The following is a 6,000-nucleotide window of genomic DNA, read 5'->3' as shown; positions in this document are numbered from 1 at the left end:
GAGAATGAACAAATGTTCACTTATGCACACCCTATGCTCCAACCAAGAGGGAACACCACTAAATATGGATGCCTTCTCATGTCTATAATATGAGCAGCAGTTTCCAAATCTGGCATATCAGACAGACAGATTTTGGTTTTAAACGCATTGTAAGGAGTCTATATGGGAGTATATTGTATTTAAAAATGGGGTATCAGAGTTTTTAGGGGGCTAACCAGGCTGGGATAGCTGGGATAGCAGGCTTGTTGGGTTTTGAATGTCTTATGTAGATTTTTCAATTTCAATTCCATTGTTCTGTATGGGACAATGACAATAAAGATATTGTATTGTATCGTATCACATCAAATGCACCACCCTATTCTATAGAATGACATCCTGATTCTCAGTGTCTCCATCTCATAGCACCTTCCTCATCACGTCCTTTACCAGCAGTAATCATTCCGTTGCTAGGAAAGGAGGCCAGAGCCTATCGATGTGATTTTTATCGTAAATCAGGTAAACCTTTTGTACTCTGCAACCCCACCCCACCGCGCCTTAGGGACATGTTCTTAGTCAATGCTTGTACATGGCTTGCTGGGAAGTGGCAATAGCAGCTGCAGCATGCTTCAGAGTGAGCATGAGGAAATCATTACCTACCTTCCAGATGCCGCCATGGTGATACTATTTATTGATCATTAGCTATAGCCGATGCCCCATCAATAACCTAGCAATAAACCTGAACATGCCCCACAGGGCTGATATTAAGAATGCTGAGATGATACATGGAGCAACTTGCACATATTAAAAAGTGCTTTATAAATGCTGGGGGTCTTTTATTTATTTTACAATCACTAACAGCATGTTTGTTTTCATTATCTAGCCAGCTGTACACTGAGTCGGTCACGACACCAGCTGCTGCTAGGTGTGTCTTGGTCTACGTTTTCATTTCTTGCCTGGAGGGTGTTTATTCTCGCCTGGGCAGCGCTCCCAGGGTGTTGCCCTCTCATGTCTCACTTGGCCAGCTTGCCCGCAGTTGTCCATGGGTGTGTCCCCTGATTTGGCACTGCCCATTGAGCAGGCTGGAACGGAAGGCAGGGCTGTTTCATGCCACTCTAGCAAGTGGGTCACAGCTGCTAGAGGACTCTCCTTGCCCCTTTCCCCCCGCCTGCTTCAGGAAGTGTCTCTATTTCCTTTTCATTTATGACTGAGCCTGAGCTGGCCGGTGACGCTGCATGCCCAACGTTAATTTAAAATGAATGTATGAATGTATTGCCTATTAACACGTGATAAACGCCGTAATGCCCATAGTGTGGTTTAGTGCAGTGGCTTAGACACTGCGCAGAGGATCAGGAAGTCCCTGGCTTTAATGTTGCCTCTGCCTGAACTCACTACGACCACAATTCTAGACACATTTAATGCACCTGAAGCTCTTTGAATGCCTGAAAGAACGATGCCAATGTCGTTTTCTTATTATGGCCAAGGCAGGCAAAGATGCAAATTTCTGCCTCGTGTCTTCTAACGCTATTTATTGATTCAAATCACACACCAAAAAGAACTGGGAGGTAGTTAGTATCTAGGTTAGTGAATTCGGAATGAAGTGTAGTACTTCATATGCTTTTCCTGCATGAGCACAGGAACGGGCAGAATTTTAATCTCTCACTTTGTTGCAATCTCCTTTCCTCTGGTCTACTGTTATCTCACTGTTATCCACTTAAGTCCATCCAACACTCTGCTGCTAAAATTATTCACATCTCTCCTCATCGCTCCGACCATGGTGCCCCTCCTTAAATCCTTACCCTGGCTTCTGGTTTACTCCCAGATCCTACTATAGCTGCTCTATAGCCTGCTGGATCAGAACAAAGAAAAGCTTATCGAGTCCAGAATCCTGTTCTCACAGTGGCTAACCAGATGCCTAGGTGAACTCCACAAGCAGGACACTTGTGATTCCCAGGATTGATGGCTGTCACTTAAATCATTTGGGAGCCAAGACCACAGTTTAATAATAATAATAATAATAATAATAATAATAATAATTCTATTATTATTTATACCCCACCCATCTTGCTGGGTTTCTCCAGCCACTCTGGGTGGCTTCCAGAACATATAAAAACGTTTTTAAAAAAAACATTAATTGCTTAATTGTGCATGTTGCAACAAAGTACCTCCTTTTGTCTCTCCCGAACCTTCTAACATTCCGTTTCCTTGAATGGTCCCAGGTTCTCGTGTTATGAAGGAGCAGAAAAGCTTCTCTCTTTCTGCATATCCCTCTTTCTTCCTATCGTGTATAATCTCTGTTATCAGGTCCCTGCTTCCTCGCATTCTCGGCATTTTTAAATGTTCTAATCTTTCCTCATAGGGGAGCTGCTCCAACCCCTTGATCATTTTGGTTGCCATTTTCTGAACCTCTTGCAGCTATTAAAAACATGCTTTTTTTTTTTAAGATGTGGCACCCAGAACGGTACACAGCATTCCATGGGTTTGTGTAATGACATTGTGATATTGGCAATTTTAATTCAATCCCTAATGATCCTAATTTGTAAATCACTCCCCCCCCCCCACAGCTGCCACACACCAGGTTGACATGAAAATTAAACAATATTAATACTACCAACTTAATCAGAGGTGCTGTATCAAGTTAGGATTTTCAGACAGAAGTACAGGGGACCTGCTAAAACAGCAATGCCAGATATTCACATTTTTAAGTACCATCTAAAAACACCCCTCTCCCAAGAACAGTAGCAGGTCCAAGGGACTAAAGTCATCAGCCCTACTTCTGAAAGGAGCAAGCCAGGAGTAAATCACACCAAGCAAGCTGGAGTTAACTCTGTATTAGCAAAACAGAGAATTTTGGGAATTATAGGGACAGAACTACCCAAACTGTATAGAAATTTATTCATGTATGCGACTACAGCGGCAAGAATGTTACTTGCCCAAAAATGGAAAGATGAAGTCCCAACAAAAGAAGAATGGATACAAAAACTTACAGAATATGCAGAAATGGCAAAACTTACTGGAAAAATAAGAAATCAAGATAGCAAACTGTTTATAAAAGAACGGAAATGGTTTGTGGAATATTTACAAACTGTAAACAGATAAGAACATTGGCAGGATTATTGTAATAACCTGCAGTTTTATAAGGGTATATATTTTAAGTGGATGAACAAATCAGTTTGGGTAGTTCTGTCCCTATAATTGCCAAAAGGAAGGGTTCTGGGTTGTTGTTGTTTTTACAAACGTTATTTTAAACATCTTTTTCAATTCATTATACAGTACAGTTGTACAGTGGTACCTCGGGTTACATATGCTTCAGGTTACATACGCTTCAGGTTACAGACTCCGTTAACCCAGAAATAGTACCTCAGGATAAGAACTTTGCTTCAAGATGAGAGCAGAAATCGTGCTCTGGTGGTGCGGCGGCAGCAGGAGGCCCCATTAGCTAAAGTGGTGCTTCAGGTTAAGAACAGTTTCAGGTTAAGAACAGACCTCCGGAACGAATTAAGTACTTAACCTGCGGTACTACTGTACCTTGTTTTGCAGAGCGGTTTGTGTTTCTGTGCATGCGCGAAGCGAGATTTAACACTTCTGTGCATGCGTGAGCAGCAAACCCAGAAGTAACCCGTTCTGGTACTTATGGGTTTGCTGCGTACGTTCGCCGAAGCAGATGCTAGACGAAGCGGACGTTGACAGAGGTATTACTGTATACCATTTCCCAGTAAGCTTTAACCTTACTACAAGACCACCACATATGCTGAAAAGGACTGCAGCAACATACTTAGGGTGTGGCAGGAGGTCCCCCATGACAGGGTGCCAAGGGGAGAGGGTGGGTACAACATTGAGAAGATCTGTAATGGAGAAGATTCCTTAAAAGGTAAAGGGACCCCTGACCATTAGGTCCAGTCGTGACCGACTCTGGGGCTGCGGCGCTCATCTCGTTTTACTGGCCGAGGGAGCCGGCGTACAGCTTCCGGGTCATGTGGCCAGCATGACTAAGCTGCTTCTGGCGAACCAGAGCAGCGCACAAAAACGCCGTTTACCTTCCCGCTGGAGCGGTACCTATTTATCTACCTGCACTTTGACGTGCTTTCGAACTGCTAGGTGGGCAGGAGCTAGGACTGAGCAACAGGAGCTTACCCCGTCGCGGGGATTCGAACCACCGACCTTCTGATCGGCAAGTCCTAGGCTCTGTGGTTTAACCCACAGCACCACCCGCGTCCCAGAAGATTCCTTGGGGGCACCTCGCACAGGGAGCCACATAACGAAAGATTACCGCCTCGGCCAACCGGCAACCCATCTTATATTTGTGCAAAGGGTTCTTCATGCCTTGGCAAAGAACCTCAGCTCAGCCAGCAAGCACGAGGTGCATGATCTTAAATCTCAGGGTTGTAAGTCGGAGCCCCACATTGGGCAAAAGGATTCCTTTTTGGGGGGGGGGGGTGTTGGACCAGACGACCCGCATTGTCCTTTCCAAGTCGACGACTCCGTGACCAGAACCTCACTTGGGTCCTGACCGAAAATGATGACCAATTTAAATAAAATATTGGCGGCCTGTGGAATGCCCTTCCATCAGACATCAAGACCAGGGGTCAGCAAACTTTTCCAGTAGGGTGTCAGCCCACTGTCCCTCAGACCTTGCGGGGGCCGGACTATATTTTGAAATAAAAAAATGAACAAATTCCTATGCCCCACAAATAACCCAGAGATGCATTTTAAAGAAAAGCACACATTCTACTCATGTAAAAACAGCAGGCAGGCCCCGCAAATAACCCAGAGATGCATTTTAAATAAAAGGACACATTCTACTCATGTAAAAACACACTAATTCCTGGACCACCCGGGGGCCGGATTTAGGCGATTGGGTCAGATCCAGCCCCCAGGCCTTAGTTTGTCTACCCATGGTCAAGACTATCTGACTTTTAGAAGACATCTGAAGGCAACCCCGTATAGGGAAATTTTAAACGTCTAATGTTTTATCATTTTTTATGTGCTGTAAGCCGCCCATTAATATTATCCAAGTTAAAGATACCAAACTTCCTCAAAATTTGGCATCTGAAGAAGTGCGCATGCGCACAAAAGATTATACCCAGAACTTAGTTGGGTCTCTAAGGTGCTACTGGACAATTTTTTTATTCTTCATAAAGTTTGGTTTCCAGACCTTTCATCATTTAGGCTGCCCTCCCAGGGTATAAATAATTATTATTATTATTATTATTATTATTATTATTATTATTATTTTATGGAGGGGGCAGTAGGTAAGCCCCTTCCCACATAACCCATGATGCCATTTGAATGGCAAGTCCCATCAACTGTTGTTTTGCGGGGGGCTCCGTCGAATATTTGTTTGGGGCCGGAGGGACCCCGGAGTTTGGCTCCTAGGGGCGGGGACTCTTCGCATGCTCAGAGGAGCTCTCGTTCCGCGGATTGGCGGGAGGGGCGCGAGGAGGGCGAGGCTAGTTTCCTCCTCCTCCTCGCGCGGGAGGCCCAGTCGGAGCGGAGCCGGGCGAGAGGCATCTCCTTGCCGCTCCCGCAGCCGCCGCCGCCGCCGCCGCCGGAGGAGGAGAAAGGCGGGGAGGCGCGGCGAGGCCTTCGCGCCGGAAGTGAGCTGACTGAGGGGAGAAGAAGGAGAAGGAGAAGCGGGGCGGAGGAGGAGGGAGCCCGGCCGGCTAAAGCGGAGCTGCTCGCGGTGTGGCTGCTGCGGCTTGTGTGTGAGGGAGAGGAAGACTGTGAGGCGTCGGAGGAAGGAAGGAATCTCGTCAGCCTTGGCTTGAGGGGTTTCCGCGGGCGGGCGGGCGGGCGGGCGGAGGAGGCAGCCAAGCCCAGCCAGGGCGCTGAGGGAAAAGGAGGAGGAGGAGCAGCAGCCGCCACCGCCGGGTCTCCAGCAGAAGCAACAGCCGCCGCTGCCGCCACGGTGAGAGCCCCGAGCCGCCACACCTTCCCCCCGAAACCTCCTCCCCACACCCGGCGTTGTGGGTGTGAGGCAAAGTGGGGGGGGGGCGCTTCTCTTCTTCCGCCGCCTCCTCCCCC

The 6,000-nt window shown here is 47.1% G+C and overlaps 1 protein-coding gene across 5 annotated transcripts in view; it reads left to right on the top strand.

Annotated features, from left to right (window-relative positions):
• The first annotated feature begins 5,484 nt into the window (after positions 1-5,484).
• RAPH1 (Ras association (RalGDS/AF-6) and pleckstrin homology domains 1) overlaps positions 5,485-6,000 on the top strand; it is an 80,463-nt gene continuing 79,947 nt past the window's right edge. For 2 of the 5 annotated variants that reach the window (XM_081015620.1, XM_081015619.1), the window contains exon 1: positions 5,499-5,884. The gene's annotated coding sequence lies outside the window, so the exon portion shown is untranslated. Of the gene's footprint in view, positions 5,885-6,000 lie in introns of all 5 variants that reach the window. The other 3 variants (XM_081015617.1, XM_081015618.1, XM_081015621.1) reach the window with 3 other exon arrangements.

The sequence above is a fragment of the Podarcis pityusensis genome (assembly GCF_964106645.2).
Source record: "Podarcis pityusensis genome assembly, chromosome: 1".
NCBI lineage: Eukaryota > Metazoa > Chordata > Lepidosauria > Squamata > Lacertidae > Podarcis > Podarcis pityusensis.
This window is presented reverse-complemented; position numbering and strand designations above follow the sequence as displayed.